This window comes from Ovis aries, chromosome X (genome assembly GCF_016772045.2).
Source record: "Ovis aries strain OAR_USU_Benz2616 breed Rambouillet chromosome X, ARS-UI_Ramb_v3.0, whole genome shotgun sequence".
Classification (NCBI taxonomy): domain Eukaryota; kingdom Metazoa; phylum Chordata; class Mammalia; order Artiodactyla; family Bovidae; genus Ovis; species Ovis aries.
In genome coordinates this window covers 56859651-56876902 of record NC_056080.1, presented here as the reverse complement: position 1 = coordinate 56876902, position 17252 = coordinate 56859651, and the positions used below count along the sequence as shown (strand labels likewise).

Below are 17252 nucleotides of genomic sequence, written 5' to 3'. Positions count from 1 at the left end.
TGGGTGTACTGCTGGCGCCCCTTGTGAGGTGGATGGTGACTGTCCAGGACCCCAAGAAGTCTTAGCAAAGAAGCGTGGTTGCAGTTTGGTAGGTAAAGTCTCCGGGGCTTCGATTGCCCCCTTCCAGCCCTTACGGCTCTGGCTGCCTGCCACCAGAGGGGGATGGTCTGCAGCCGGCTATTTCTGTTCCATCCTTTGTTCTGTGCGCGGTCCTGGCGGTGTTTTATGTTAGAGCTTTTCGCGTGGTAGCTATCCCACAGTCTGGTATGCTAGCCCACGTTAGTTCGCTCTGGTTACACTTGGGGCATTCCGGCCCAATTCTTAAAAAGCACTGCAGCCCGCGCCTCCCTGCCCAGCCCTCACTTGCTAGTGGCGGATGCAGGCATCTGCGCTGCTTCTCCACTGAGGCAGTTACCGTTGGGCTCCTAATCTGTTGGTTTTAATTATTTATTTTTTTTTCTTCCCTGTTATGTTGCCCTCTGTGCTTCCAAGGCTCGCCACAGACTCGGCAGGAGAGTTTCCTGGTGTTTGGAAACTTCTCTCTTTTTAAGACTCCCTTCCCGGGCCAGGACTCCCTTCCTGGGACAGAGCTCCCTCCCTACCTCCTTTGTCTCTTTTTTCGTCTTTTATATTTTTCCTACCTGTTTTTGAGGACAATGATCTGCTTTTCTGGGTGCCTGATGTCCTCTGCCAGCATTCAGTTGTTTTGTAGAATTTACTCAGCGTTGAAATGCTCTTTTGATGAATTTGTGAGGGAGAAAGTGGTCTCCCCGTCCTATTCCTCCGCCATCTTAGGACCACCCCACTCCTCTTTTACTTTCATCAAGAGGCTTTTTAGTTCTTCTCTTTCTGCCATAAGGGTGGTGTCATCTGCATATCTGAGGTTATTGATATTTCTCCCAGCAGTCTTGATTCCAGCTTTTGCTTCTTCCAGCCCAGCGTTTCTCATGATGTACTTTGCACACAAGTTAAATAAGCAGAGTAAACCTGGCTGTTAGTGCAGATTAAATTCCAGGCAAAACATAATTCTCCAAGATTTCTTGAGCAGTCACCCCGGCATATGGAGCCTCAAGATGGACTCTTTTCATCTTGGATGCATGGCACATCAGTAAACATTATTATCAAGTGTGCAGTTTCTTTTGTCTGCACCACACAGCTTGCAGGATCTTAGTTACCCAACCATGGATTGAACCTGGCCCCACCTCGTGGTTTAAGCACAGAGTCCCAGCCACTGGACCCTCAGGGAATTCTTTCAAGTATACAGTTTGATCAGGAGTATCAGAAAAATTCATTTGCTGCCTAGTGTCTTCTGCTACTACTATTGTATGCTTGTTTGATCTTTTTAAATTTTGTTTGTCTTGTGGATTTTTGTTTGTTTGCCACGCTACTCAGTATGTGGGATCTTAGTTCCCTGACCAGGGATCAAACCCGTGCCCCTTGCAGTGGAAGCTTGGAGTCCTAACCACTGGACTACCAGAGAATTTCCACCATTGTACACTTGTGGTCATCTCTTTGGTTAGGAGCTGGTAATAGAGTAGCAGGGTTTAGGAGATTGCATCTTTTGAACATAGCTGTGGTTGTCAGTGGGGTGGGGGTGGAGAGGGAAGAAGGGTTGGAAGTTTGGGGTTAGCAGATGTAAATTATTATATATAGGATAGATAAACAGCAAGATCCTCTTGTTTAAGACAGCAAAGTATATTTAATATTTTGTGATATACCATAATAGAAGAATATGAAAAAGGATATGTATGTGTATAACTGAATCACTTTGCTGTACAGCAGATATTAACACAACACTAAATCAATTATACTTCAATAAATTTTTTAAAGGAATATAAAAAAAGATGGTATCTTCCAAGTACAAGATTCAGATTGGATAGTAATGCTTATTCACAGTTAGTCAAATGGCATAGTGACAAGTGCTGAATCTTAGGCACTTATAGGATAGCTGTCACAGCCTGTGAGAGGTACAAGTAAGTGACCCAGGGAAAGGGTGTGTGTCTTTTCACTAAGTGTGGTGGCTGTTGCTACCAGTTGGAGGCATCCATGCATTCACAGTGTCACAGTCTCCAGAAGAACTGAGAAAGGTGCCTTTGGTCTATAGTCTAATCCTACCTTTTTGAGTTAAAATTCCACTAGCAGTGCCTTTATTTTCATGACAAAACAAGTGGGAAGGTTTTTCAAAATTTGAAATCCTCAAAGCTGGGGTAGAGACTGTAGTCAGTTTCAGCTGTTCAGAAACCTCTTCAAATTCTAGGAGCCAAATCAGAGCCTTAGGTTAGTACTCCACCAGAAGTTTTGCCCTCTCTGCAGAAGCTGGGATCCACTGTCTGCAATGCCCTACCTGTGCCCCAAATTGTCTTAAGTCATTTTATTGTAGTAGGCTCCTTGATCTGCTAAATTACAGCCTTACCCGACAACAGATACAAGTATTTTCCTTCAGTTTGGCAGTATTTGAATTTGTCTAGGGAGGCATTGTGCCCCACTGCAGTAAGTAAGGAATTGTAACAAAGCCAAAATGCCAGCTTTGTGTTACTGTTCAGTTTTGAAGGCTACCATAAAATCATCTACATAATGAACAATTATAGATATCCCTCCATGGGCCAGATTCCCCTTAGCTTTCCTCTGAGTGGCTAGAGAAAACAATAGAGAGTCTTGAAACCCACGAGTAATTCTTTGCCATAAATACTGGAATCAGGGCTTCCCAGGTGGTATTAATGGTCAAGAACTTGCCTGGCAATGCAGGAGACATAAGAGACAGGTTCAATCCCTGGGTTGGGAAGATCCCTGGAGGAGGGAATGGTAACCCACTCCAGTATTCTTGCCTGGAGAATCCCATGGACAGAGGAGCCTGCAGGGCTACAGCCCACAGGACTATCCGCAAAGAGTTGGACATGACTAAAGCGACTTAGCACATACTACTAAGTAAAAGCAAATAAGAATTTAGATTCATTAGCTACAGAAACATAAAAAAGAGCAAAACACTGAGAAAAACTTTACAAACTATGGTCCCAAAGTCAGAATAGCTGGTAGGGCTAGAAACTGAAGCAGTTAATGGAACAACAGGTTTATTTACTTCTCTAAACTCTGTATGAATCTATATGGTGGTTGTCCATCTTCATCAAATTTACCTTCCTTCTTTACTGGAAGTATGGGTGAATAAGAGGGTGAATTTCCTTTTTAAAATTATTCCTGGCTTTTCTAATTCTTTTATAACTGATTTTATTCCCTTGAATTGGGCTTTCAACAAAGGATATTGTTTTACACATGGCCATAGCTTATCCTTATGGTAAGCTTCTGTATCTTGAATTAAACCAGTATCATCGTTCTCTAGGGCCCAAAGTCATATATTGATTTGTTTCCATTTGGGATAATTTTCTAGCACAACTCTCTTTCCCATGCCCCTTTCCTCTCTGAAGGCACATAAATAACCAAACCAGGTGGGATAGCCATAAGCATTCCATCTAGTTTACAGACTATGGTAGCTTTTATCCTGCACAGAAAATTTGCAAGCAGATCTCTTGCTAGTAGTTTTACAGGAGGTGAGAAAGCATACTTGTCATCAGAGGACCTGTCTTTGTGGTAAACTGGAAGAAAAGGAGCAAGTAGAAAGCTGATCTGAAATGCCAAACTTCAGTGGTGAGTATTGACTCACCACTAGATGGAAAGCAACAAATTTCTCAGGAAACTGCAGAATAAACAGCACCAATAGTTTTTGTATAGTCACTAAGTTGTATCCAACTCTTTGTGACTCCATGGACTGCAGCACACCAGGCTCCCCTGTCCTTCAGTATCTCCCAGAGTTTCCTCAAATTCATGTCCCTTGAGTCAGTGATGCTGTCTAACCATCTCATGTTCTGCTGCCCCCTTTTCCGTTTGTCTTCAGTCTTTCTCAGCATCAGGATCTTTCCTAATGAGTCAGTTCTTTGCATCAGGTGGCCAAAATATTGGAGCTTTAGCTTCAGCATCAGTCCTTCCAATGACATTTCAGAGTTGATTTCCTTTAGGATTGACTGGTTTGATCTCCTTGCTGTCCAAGGCCCTCTCAAGAGTCTTTTCCAGCACTGATATTTTTTCAGAAAAGGCAAGCATAGATTAGCCTGAAGGCAAGGTATTGAAACTTGTGGTTCACCAGTTTCTACCTCCAAGATTCCTTCAATAAGTTAATTTTGAGCCTTTTGGCTGTTATTCCCTAGCTGAGGGTTTTGTCCTGGCCTTTCCTGATTCCTTATTTCTGCAAGTCTGCATTCTCAGGAGTCTCTTGCTACAGTCCCTCTTAAGTGTCTTGGCCTCATATAATAATGGCATACAGTTTTTCCACCTACCTTGGCTGCCTTCACATGTTGTCCAGAGTAGGGGTTCTTTCCTTGATAAATAGTTGTAACCAAGTGCCAAACGTGCCTACCCTGGTAACTCAGATGAAAAACAATCTAGCTGGAGTGCAGGAGACCTGGGTCTCATCCCTGGGTCAGGAAGATCCCCTGGAGTAGGGAAGATCCCGTGGAATAGGAAATGGCAATCCACTCCAGTATTCTTGCCTGGAGAATTACATGGACAGAGGAGCCTGCTGGGCTATATAGTCCATGGGATCACAAAGAGATTTTTAACTGCTTCTTTTCTTCTTCCACTTTCTCTAGATTATCCCAAAATTGAGCAGCTGCTGCTAAGTTTTATATAATAGACTGTCCTATGTTGACACAAAAGTAGATCAGAACACTGCCCTGGATCCATGCTGATAAATCTTGAGAAAGTATCAACAAACCGCCGATGAAAATCAACAGGGAACTCACTAGTCTTCCGAGTATACTGCTGTGATTTCTCCCAGCTCACTTTTAGCAGAAAGGCTTCAAGTATGGCCATTTGCAGGCCCTCTCAGTGGGCCCCTCAAGCCATTAGTTCTTCCATGGTTGTTAGTCAGTGTCTTTTGGCCACAATTCCCTCTGATGTGGTATGTCACCTTCCAGTCCTGACGTGCCTGCTGCTTAATCAAATAACCAAATCCTGTTGCAGAGTTCTGTGTAGCAACCAGGGCACATCCCCATGTGTGGGGCTGTAAACTGAAAACACACTGCCAAGTACTTGTGCAAATTTCTGTGGGTCTTCCCTGGGCACAGGAAAAGAAGGCCTCAATGAAAAATGTTGGAGAGTTGAATGGCATGTAGATTCATACTGCTTGCAAGTCTGGGTAGCTACTTAGTGGCATCAGCTTTATTGGCAAAGTGGTTAGGGAGAGCCAGCTGTCTTGTCATTGAGTCAGGAAAATGTAGAATTAGATGACTGTTGGATTTCCTTTCCCATACTGTATATTTCAGCCTAGCACCTTTGTTGTTTGTCAGGTAAGTGACTGCTGCAAGTGCTCTCCATCCTGTAGCCACCATGGGAGGAGGGGTGTGGGACACATTCTTTTATCCAAGTTCCCAGTTATTCCTTAATAATATTGCTTTGTCATCTCTGCTTTCCTAGCTATACAGTTCGTGGATAAGAAAATAATCTTGAAGGTCAAAATCTAGGCTAAGCATGAAATCCAATCAGAGCTAGGGCATGAGACACACATACACACCTCACATGGGGCAGATAATTCATTACTGTCTCCTTGTCCCGCTTTGCAGGGAAAACTACTGATTAACTGCCCATCTCGAAGATCATATCTTCACCCTTACTAGGGGTCAGATTGAGGCGTGAAGATGAAGAGCTGCCATGGAAAGGGAGCAAAAGGAGGGGAGACAGCAGAGAAAGGAGGAGGAGGGTTTGGTGAAAGAGAAAGTGACTTTAATTCTCCCATTTCCTCCATCTTCCCAAATAATTTTTAACCTTCTTAGGATGATATTCATCCTGTAAACATGAGTAATTCCTTTGCTGGAGATGAAGTGCAATTGTTAGTTGCTCAGTCATGTCCAACTCTTTGCAATGCCAAGGACAGTAGCCTGCCAATCTCCTCCATCCATGGGATTCTCCAGGCAAGAATACTGGATTGGGTTGCCATTCCCTTCTCCAAGGGATCTTCCTGACCCAGGGATCGAACCCAGGTCTCCTGCATTGTAAGCAGATTCTTTACCATCTGAGCCACCAGGGAAGCCTGAGGATGAGGTCCTAATAAAAACCACTGTATATGTTAATTCATCCAAGTTAAAGAAAGCTTTCTCAGGCCAATATAAGCCTGCATTTTCCTTTCAAATGGATTTCCTTCCACATGTCCTATTGAGCTGTATTGGCCATTCAAGAGAAAAGATCTGCAGGCAACATTTGGGCTTCCCATCTTTCCCACCATTAAAGCTGATGGTGATCCTGATGGATTTTTAGGTCCTGTATTATGCATGTTTACTCAAAAAGAAAATCTAGAATTTGGAGAGTGAGATCCATCCAGGTAGTATTTGAAAAGAGCAAAGCACTAAGAGGGGGGCATTTGATAATTCACCTTCACTGGTCTGCTCAGTTTAGGAACTTTCAGGCCATCCCATCAGCAGCAGCATACTGTTGCGGAAGATTAAAAATACAATCTCCTGACAACCCAGGAAATCTTCTCCACAAATGTAGAAGTAGAATGATTTGATTACTGAGTATTAAACCAGACAGTGATTGGCATCATGGGCAACCTGCTAATCAGGCTGCAAAGGTAGCAAGAAATCAACCATTTGTTTAACTGAGCAGATACAGTCCAGTACCTGCATGTTCTTAAGATGAACGACAACTAGTGGTCCTACAAGAGGACCTGAGAGCACCGTTTTCTCTACATTCTTTCATAGTTCATCCTAAGCTCAGCTGGTAATGGGAGTGGCATCTGTGCCAGTTAATTGCCTTTGTTTTCCTGCTAAGTCACTTCAGTCTTGTCTGACTCTTGGAGAGTCTGTAGACCTTACCCTGTCAGTCTCCTCTGTCCATGGGATTCTCCAGACAAGAATACTGGAGTGGGTTGCCATGCCCTCTTCCAGAGGATCTTCCTGACCCAGGGATCGAACCTGTGTCTCTTATAGCTCCTGTATTGGGAGATGGGTTCTTTTTACCACTAGCACCACCTGGGAAGCCAGATTAATTGCCTTTATCCAAAGGCAAATCAGAATTCTCCTTTCTCTTATTACAAGCAGGTAGTTCCAGTTTAGAGCCAGGCCCCAAGGCTAAGCTCCCAGGATGACAGTGAGACAGAGCACTGTCTTCTTGGTGTTTATATTTCAAGGAGATGGCTCCCAGGCCCATAAGAAAAATATTCCTGGGTTGTAATGCTGACAGAAGGCTTATTTTCCCTTTTAAAATTTACACACATATCCAAGGGACAGAGGAATGATTACAAATGCCAGTTTTCTCAAGGAAATGTTCTAAGAAAAGTGAAGGAGGGAAAGCTCTCTTATCTTATATCAACAGGGAAGGTTCCTTTTTTTAAAACCCTATAGGCTATGAGTTCCCTAAGCCCAAGTTCCCACAGGGGTGACTCAGATCATTCTTGACAAATGCCTGCATGTGCATTGAGTTGCCTTACAGGAAAGACCCCTCAGCCTGGGCACCTGGCTGCCTAAGAGCAGCCTGGAAACCAGCCTCAGAATCATTTGCTGTAAGCACAAACCTGAGAAATGCCAGGGAAAGAGCACTTGGGGCCTTGCTTTCCTGTCACACTCAGCAAGATGTGTAGGGGCATAAGAGACCCATAGAGGAGTGTCTTCAAGTCCAGTGGGACAGAAAAGAAGGCCTAGGCAGTGACACAGCACTCCCAGTGCCATCAGTCTGTGCTGTGCGTTCATTTACAGCCACAAAGTCTCGAATGACCAGGGCCACTGGAGTGACATACATTCCATTGGCGGAAATCCACAGTGAGCCTGCACCCCCTGCTAGTTTTTTCCACTGGCCATACTGGGCCATTATACTGATGCTTTACTGTCATAATCTACCTGCCACATTTTAGTCTTAGTCAAGGCCGTGACTTCTCTTTGTCCTCCAGGGAGTCTCTGCTGTTCCTCTTCCAACACCTGTGAGAGGATAGGGAGATGAGTTGGGGAGTGAATTGCACACTCTGCTGTCATCTCTCTGCACATGGCAGTCCCTGAACCAAAGAATTCCCTTTGGCTTTTATCCAGCTTTCCTAGAACAAGCATGCAAAGCACTGTCCCAGTGACATATTCAGTCGTGGATGCCACAATGACAGTTCCACTGACCCATGAACAATGTGAGGGTTAGGGGCATCAACCCCCTTCTGAGTGGAAAATCCAAGTATAACTTTAGACTCTTCCAAAACTTAACTACTATTGACCGGAAGCCTTACGGTTAACACAAACAGTTGATTAACAACTATTTTGTATGTTATATGCATTAACTGGGTGGTAGCAGTAAAGAAGCCGCCTGCCAGTGTAGTAGATGGGCCATGTAGGTGGGTTCGATACTTGGATGGGGAAGATCCCCTGGAGAAGGAAATAGCAACCCACTCCAGTATTCTTGCCTGGAAAATTCCATGGACAGAGGAGCCTAGAAGGGTACACTCCCTGGAACCACAAAGTCAGACACGACTGAGCACGCATTCACACCCATGCATTATATCCTGTATTCTTAAAGTAAGCTGGAGAAAAAAAATGTTATTAAGAAAATTGATAAGGAAATGCACCTAAGATGGAAGCGGGAGAGATGGTGAAGGCTGCAGCCTGCCCCTCTGGGCTCAGTCCTCAGTCCCCTGTCCCTACAACCTTCCCTGTGGCAGCCCATGTCCTGGCGGAGGCCCAGATGGTGGACCTCCACACCGCCATATACAACACAGTCCATGGTAGATGCTTCAGAGGCTGCTTAGTGGCTGGACAGGGAGGAGCTGGACAAGCTGACGGGCGAGTTGGCCAATGGGGGAAAGGGGTCGGGTGTTAAGGTGGGGACGCCGCTTGTTATCACCTCCCATTACAACCACCTAGATGTGGTTGCAGAGAAGGCAATGGCAACCCACTCCAGTACTCTTGCCTGGAAAATCCCATGGACAGAGAAGCCTGGTAGGCTGCAGTCCATGAGGCTGCACACAGTCGGACATGACTGAAGCGACTTAGCAGCAGCATATGTGGTTGAGTAAGGTGGACCGTGCAGTGCCAGCTTGGAGGCGGGCAGCTTGGTACACTTCAGTGACAAGACCATCAAGGGTGTGCAGCCGCCCTGGGCCACCTAGGCCACTGATCTCTTGGACCTGGTGCAGAGCCTGCTGTGCTGTGGGGCCTTGGTGAGCTACACCATGCGCACATGCACGAAGCACCTGCATGCTGACTGCTTCAGGGGGCATGTGGAGGTAGTGTGCTACTTGGCGGACGAACACCAGGTGGACCTGGAGGTGACCAACCAGCACGGGCACACGTGCCTCATGATCTCCTGTTACACAGGCCACCACCAGATCACCCACTACCTATTACTGCAGGGAGCCCAGGTGCACCTGTGCAGCATCAAGAACAATGTGGCCCCGTGTGACTGCACCGAGGCCGGCAGCCCAGGTGTCCTGCAGCTGCTGTTCGGGTGCCAGGCTTACAGGGAATGGGATGGCTGTGGCATGACACCACCTCTGGCTGCCCACGTGATGGACCACACCAGCATCGTGGAGGACCTCAGCCAGGAGCAGCCTGCTGGGGAGGAGATGTGGCCAGGGATGGCCTGAGAAGGCCCCTCCACCAGCCAGGCATGTGTGTAGCCCCAGGGTGCCTGCTGCTGCAGCTCTTCCCAGGAGGAACACCTGAGCACCAGCTGGGAAGCTGCTTGACAGCCGTGGAGTTGCTGGGAGCCACCTACATGGCTAGGAAACGGGATCTGCTCAGGGTCCTGAAACTCTTGGTAGGGGCCATGGAGCTGCATCACCAGGGGACATGTATCTGCCTAAACCCAAGTCCTCACCTCTGACTATTCCAGGGAGGTGAACACCACCGAGGAATTGAAGGCACTCATCACGCAGGGGGATTTGAAGCATATGCAGGCACTGTTGACCTGAGAGCGGTCCTGGTCCCTCCCACCTGGACACTGCCCACTGTATGCGCTACCAGGATGTGGTGTAGGCAAACTCGGACAGCGTCTAGTGCTGCATCCACTAGTGGAAGTACACCTTGGACATGCAGGAGAACAACGTGGAGCCTCAGACTGCCAGAAGTTTCCTATCCTTTGATGAACTCTTCTCCTAATTGCTCAAGAACCGCTTGGCCAAGGGGCAGCCTAAGTACGCCAGTTGGTTTTGCAGATCTAATGTGGGTGCTGTGCAAAGGTCTGGGAAGTTGAGCGGGCCCAAGGAGCCCAGGGACTCAGCCCAGTTCACCACAGCCCTGGCCATCATCCTCCACCTGCTCTACCTGCTGGAGAAAGTGGAGTGCAGGCTGGATCAGGAGGACATGAAGTACCAGAGCTACTGCTCAAGTGTACCTGTCACAGCAAGAATGTCTTCACTCCTGCACATGGCGGTGGACACCAACCACAAATGTGGTTCACTTCTAAGTGGGCAGATTCCCCTCTATCCAGGTGGTCAAGGTGCCCTTGACTGCAGGGCCGACCTAGACAGCCGCGATTTTGACAACACCCCCAGTGCACATTGCAAAGCAGAACAACTGCCTGGGGATCATGAATGCCCTGATAGAGGTGGGGACCCACATGGACACCACCAACACCTTTAAGAAGACAGCCTACGAGCTGCTACATGAGAAGCTGCTGGCCAAGAGCACCATTCAGCCCTTCAACTTTGTGACTCTATAGTGCATTTCAGCGTGCACTCTGGATAAGAACAAGATCCCTTGCAAGGGCTTCATTCCCTAAGAGCTAGAGGCTTTCATCTAGCTGTACTGAAAGGGGTTGGAGAGGAGAACCCAGGAGGGGCAGGACCCACACCTGTCCCCACTCCATCTCTGGAGACCACTTCTGGTGGCTGGAAACCAGGGAAGAGCTCACGGGTCTCCATGGCCTCCTCCCCTTATCAGGGAGAGGGGACAAGAATCAATGAGCTTTTGGTGGTAGAAGCTTCCAGACCACATGCTCAGAGAACTGACTCTTTCTAGGGGTTAGCACACTCATGCTCCATAAGGAAAAGACGCTCAACCTCCCACACGTCCCATCTGCCTGAATTTCAGAGAATCTTGCCTCTGCCCTGGGGCAGAGGGATTGAAGCCATTGCCTTCCTCCCCTACTAGAAATATAAGAAGCTGAGAGTTGGGTTTGACCTCTACCTTTTATGTATCAAACCAGATAGACCCAGCCACCCAGGGCAGTGTTAGAACTGGAGGCCCTGAGGGGGCAAAGTGGGAGAATCAACACTTCTGGCACATTTGCACCTGCTCCTTCTGCCCTGCTGCAGGTTGGACTCTGCCCCTGAGCCACCAGCCCCTTGGGTAGCTTTTGTGGCTTGGTGTTTGTTTATTTACCTGGGGGAGGGGAGTTGGTGCTTACCAGGTGGCTCAGTGGTAAAGAACCCACCTGCAATGCAAGAGACAGGAGATGTGGGTTTGATCCCTGTGTCGGGAAGATCCCCTGGAGAAGGGAATGGCCACTCACTCCAATATTCTTGCCTGGAGAAGCAATCCCATGGACAGGGAAACCTGGTGGGCTACAGTCCAAGGGGTCGCAAAGAGTCCAAGAGAACTGAGCACCAGCATCGGCAGCTTACATGTGTGGTGCAGGAGGTTTTACTGCTCTACACTTTTTAAAATTAATTTATTTATTTTAATTGCGGACTAATTACTTTACAATATTGTGATGGTTTTGCCACACATTGACTTGAATTAGCCACAGGTATTCATGTGTTCCCCCATTCCAAACCCTCCTCCCCACCTCCCTCTCCCACTTTTTAAAATAGATTTTGGTGTCAGGCTCCCTAAGTTCATTTCATGCAGCAAGGTTTTATCTTGCCTGAGATGACCTCGGCCAGCAAGGGTGAGCTATATTTTGTGAGGAGTTCAGGAGGTAACAGTCCCCTCAAACAAGGGTGGCCATACATTTCTGAAACACTTGACTCATTTGCCTTTTACTTGGGCCACCCTACTTCCCATTCTCACTAGAAAGAGAAGTCATTTTCCAAACGAGGAGCAAGCCAAATACGGAAAGGGTGGGCTTGCCATCCGCTTCCCACCCAACAAGAGTTATTAATAGGTTGGTTGGTTTGGGGGTTGATTTGCACTGTTTCTGAGTTCAAACTGCAGGTCACCTCTGCCTCACAAATCATGCAGAAGGACACAGGTGTGTGGAGAACAACCCAAGTGTCTGTAGCCATTTTTTAGATGCTTGGAAACCATGATCCACGTGACCCTGGGACAATTCCAGGTATTGACACACTAACCCACTGAGCTAGATAAGATGGTGGATGTGCGAAATAGGTTGTCAAATAAAATAGTACAAAATCTTGATCTCCCATCACTGGGGGTGGGGAGGGCGATCAAGTGCTCTTGCTGGAGAAGCCACCCCTGCAAGATTGTCTTGTGTGGAGGTGGGGTGGGGAAGGTATCCTCCATGTGCCATGGCTGCCAGCAGGAGAGTGTTTTGGGCATCTTAGGAAAGCAGTCAAGAGTAGAAGGGGACTGGAGCTGCCACCCCCACAGCTCAGGAAAGAGGCCATTCCCACCCTGTGCCTCTCCTCCAGCCCTGTCTTGGGGGAAGTTACACAGAAGCCTGCAGAAGCCATGGTAGGTCCTTGGATATTCTGTCCCTCTAAGGGAACTAGGTCTTGTTTGGATTTGCAGTGTTAGTTAGGATGGTCTTTATTTTCCAGACTAGGTTCTTACCTTCTGGCAAGGCAGGAAATGCCATCACTGTCCCCTCTCATAGCCTGGAATAAAGAAACGAGGCAGTATCCAAAAAAAATCCATAATGAAGAGAAAAAACATTCATAGTACTGTCCTGTATTTATTGATACTGTAAGTTTATGTCACCTGTTTACAAGAGGAGTTACTTGTCAGTAGCTACATCAGTATTGTTTTATGTGATACACTATAGATGTTTTACATTTTATTAACACTAGATATGACAAAAAGATAACATGAAAAAGAAATTCATATTTATTTACAGTTATGATTCATGCCCTGATAATGAAGAAACAGCAATATGATTGCTTTATGGTAGCTCAGCCTATATGCTAATGAGTGAATTGTTATAAAATTTTTGTGGCATACAGTATTATAGTCATATTCATAATCAGTATCAGAAGCATTTTTACTTTAAAAAACAGGTCTGATGACTGGCTTATATGTAGTTTTCCCATTTACAAGACAGAGTGAAGTATCCCGTATAATGATGTAATTCTTTCAGAGCAAAGTTGTAAAACAGTGAGAAAACTAATACACTAATAATTTTATATTGAATATCACTCATCTTCTGCCTATGTAAGGATAGGCTGTCCACTGCAATACATCTTGCACACAATATTCTGTACAATGCATACCTAGAAGATGAGAATGGCTAAAAAACATCCCATACAGTTCTTGTCATACAGTTGTTAGATTTTCACATGAAGACATGCAAAACACATACACAACAGATATGTTTGATAACAATAAGGCATGATGATTCTTTAATGAAGTGGATGTGGATCATCATGAAGCTTTTCATGCTTGTCTTTGTGTTGAGTAGATTGGGGAGGAAGAAGAAAAGGAGGAGTTCGTCTTGCTGTCTCTGGGGCAGCAAAGGTGAAGGAAGTTGAAGGGAAGGCAGGAGAGGCAGGCACACATGGTGAAACTTTATGGACACATCGTGATCTCTGTCTGAGTTTTTTGCTTTTTCTTTCTTCCAAAAATGTTTGTATACTGTACCAACCCTTCTTCCACCATTTACTTTAGTTTCAATGCCTGTACCATAGAAGATTCCATATTATAAAAGAAGTCAAAAGCAGTCTTGAGGAGTCTACCAGATTGTCTAATGTCAGTTTGTTTTCTTTCTTTTTTTTTAAATTTTTTTATTCATTTCTTTTTTTCTTTTATTAAATTTTTTTTATTTTTATTTTTATTTTTTTTGGTTTTTTATTTTTTTAATTTTAAAATCTTTAATTCTTACATGTGCTCCCAAACATGAACCCCCCTCCCACCTCCCTCCCCATAACATCTCTCTGGGTCATCCCCATGCACCAGCCCCAAGCATGCTGCATCCTGTGTCAGACATAGACTGGCGATTCAATTCTTACATGATAGTATACATGTTAGAATGTCATTCTCCCAAATCATCCCACCCTCTCCCTCTGAGTCCAAAAGTCCGTTATACACATCTGTGTCTCTTTCCCTGTCTTGCATACAGGGTCGTCATTGCCATCTTCCTAAATTCCATATATATGTGTTAGTATACTGTATTGGTGTTTTTCTTTCTGGCTTACTTCACTCTGTATAATAGGCTCCAGTTTCATCCATCTCATCAGAACTGATTCAAATGAATTCTTTTTAACGGCTGAGTAATACTCCATTGTGTATATGTACCACAGCTTTCTTATCCATTCATCTGCTGATGGACATCTAGGTTGTTTCCATGTCCTGGCTATTATAAACAGTGCTGCGATGAACATTGGGGTACATGTGTCTCTTTCAATTCTGGTTTCCTCGGTGTGTATGCCCAGAAGTGGGATTGCTGGGTCATAAGGTAGTTCTATTTGCAATTTTTTAAGGAATCTCCACACTGTTCTCCATAGTGGCTGTACTAGTTTGCATTCCCACCAACAGTGTAGCAGGGATCCCTTTTCTCCACACCCTCTCCAGCATTTATTGCTTGCAGATTTTTGGATCGCAGCCATTCTGACTGGTGTGAAGTGGTACCTCATTGTGGTTTTGATTTGCATTTCTCTGATAATGAGTGATGTTGAGCATCTTTTCATGTGTTTGTTAGCCATCCGTATGTCTTCTTTGGAGAACTGTCTATTTAGTTCTTTGGCCCAGTTTCTGATTGGGTCGTTTATTTTTCTGGAATTGAGCTGCAGAAGTTGCTTGTATATTTTTGAGATTAGTTGTTTGTCAGTTGCTTCATTTGCTATTATTTTCTCCCATTCAGAAGGCTGTCTTTTCACCTTGCTTATAGTTTCCTTTGTTGTGCAGAAGCTTTTAATTTTAATTAGATCCCATTTGTTTATTTTTGCTTTTATTTCCAGAATTCTGGGAGGTGGATCATAGAGGATCCTGCTGTGATTTATGTCTGAGAGTGTTTTGCCTATGTTCTCCTCTAGGAGTTTTATAGTTTCTGATCTTACATTTAGATCTTTAATCCATTTTGAGTTTATTTTTGTGTGCGGTGTTAGGAAGTGATCTAGTTTCATTCTTTTACAAGTGGTTGACCAGTTTTCCCAGCACCACTTGTTAAAGAGATTGTCTTTACTCCATTGTATATTCTTGCCTCCTTTGTCAAAGATAAGGTGTCCATATGTGTGTGGATTTATCTCTGGGCTTTCTATTTTGTTCCATTGATCTATATGTCTGTCTTTGTGCCAGTACCATACTGTCTTGATGACTGTGGCTTTGTAGTAGAGCCTGAAGTCCGGCAAGTTGATTCCTCCAGTTCCATTCTTCTTTCTCAAGATTGCTTTGGCTATTCGAAGTTTTTTTGTATTTCCATACAAATCTTGAAATTATTTGTTCTAGTTCTGTGAAAAATGTGGCTGATAGCTTGATAGGGATTGCATTGAATTTGTAAATGGCTTTGGGTAGTATACTCATTTTCACTATATTGATTCTTCCGATCCATGAACATGGAATATTTCTTCATCTATTAGTGTCCTCTTTGATTTCTTTCATCAGTGTTTTATAGTTTTCTATATATAGGTCTTTAGTTTCTTTAGGTAGATATATTCCTAAGTATTTTATTCTTTTCGTTGCAATGGTGAATGGAATTGTTTCCTTCATTTCTTTTTCTACTTTCTCATTATTAGTGTATAGGAATGCAAGGGATTTCTGTGTGTTGATTTTATATCCTGCAACTTTACTGTATTCATTGATTAGCTCTAGTAATTTTCTGGTGGAGTCTTTAGGGTTTTCCATGTAGAGGATCATGTCATCTGCAAACAGTGAGAGTTTTACTTCTTCTTTTCCAATTTGGATTCCTTTTATTTCTTTTTCTGCTCTGATTGCTGTGGCCAAAACTTCCAGAACTATGTTGAATAGTAGCGGTGAAAGTGGACACCCTTGTCTTGTTCCTGACTTTAGGGGAAATGCTTTCAATTTTTCACCATTGAGGATAATGTTTGCTGTGGGTTTGTCATAGATAGCTTTTATTATGTTGAGGTATGTTCCTTCTATTCCTGCTTTCTGGAGAGTTTTTATCATAAATGGATGTTGAATTTTGTCAAAGGCCTTCTCTGCATCTATTGAGATAATCATATGGTTTTTATTTTTCAATTTGTTAATGTGGTGAATTACATTGATTGATTTGCAGATATTGAAGAATCCTTGCATCCCTGGGATAAAGCCCACTTGGTCATGGTGTATGATCTTTTAATGTGTTGTTGGATTCTGATTGCTAGAATTTTGTTGAGGATTTTTGCATCTATGTTCATCAGTGATATTGGCCTGTAGTTTTCTTTTTTTGTGACATCTTTGTCAGGTTTTGGTATGAGGGTGATGGTGGCCTCATAGAATGAGTTTGGAAGTTTACCTTCCTCTGCAATTTTCTGGAAGAGTTTGAGGAGGATAGGTGTTAGCTCTTCTCTAAATTTTTGGTAGAATTCAGCTGTGAAGCCGTCTGGACCTGGGCTTTTGTTTGCTGGAAGATTTCTGATTACAGTTTCAATTTCCGTGCTTGTGATGGGTCTGTTAAGATTTTCTATTTCTTCCTGGTTCAGTTTTGGAAAATTGTACTTTTCTAAGAATTTGTCCATTTCTTCCACGTTGTCCATTTTATTGGCATACAACTGCTGATAGTAGTCTCTTGTGATCCTTTGTATTTCTGTGTTGTCTGTTGTGATCTCTCCATTTTCATTTCTAATTTTATTGATTTGATTTTTCTCTCTTTGCTTCTTGATGAGTCTGGCTAATTGTTTGTCAATTTTATTTATCCTTTCAAAGAACCAGCTTTTGGCTTTGTTGATTTTTGCTATGGTCTCTTTTGTTTCTTTTGCATTTATTTCTGCCCTAATTTTTAAGATTTCTTTCCTTCTACTAACTCTGGGGTTCTCCAACTCTTCCTTTTCTAGTTGCTTTAGTTGTAGAGTTAGGTTATTTATTTGACTTTTTTCTTGTTTCTTGAGATATGCCTGTATTGCTATGAACTTTCCTCTTAGCACTGCTTTTATAGTGTTCCACAGGTTTTGGGTTGTTGTGTTTTCATTTTCATTAGTTTCTATGCATATTTTGATTTCTTTTTTGATTTCTTCTGTGATT

General features: G+C 44.1%; 1 protein-coding gene and 1 pseudogene across 5 annotated transcripts in view; both read left to right on the top strand.

Annotated features, from left to right (window-relative positions):
- The window catches only part of ZNF81 (zinc finger protein 81), a 746478-nt gene that overhangs the window by 587193 nt on the left and 142033 nt on the right, over positions 1-17252 (top strand). The gene's annotated exons all lie outside the window — the stretch shown is intronic.
- LOC105614548 (protein fem-1 homolog A-like) lies at positions 8590-10767 on the top strand (annotated as a pseudogene).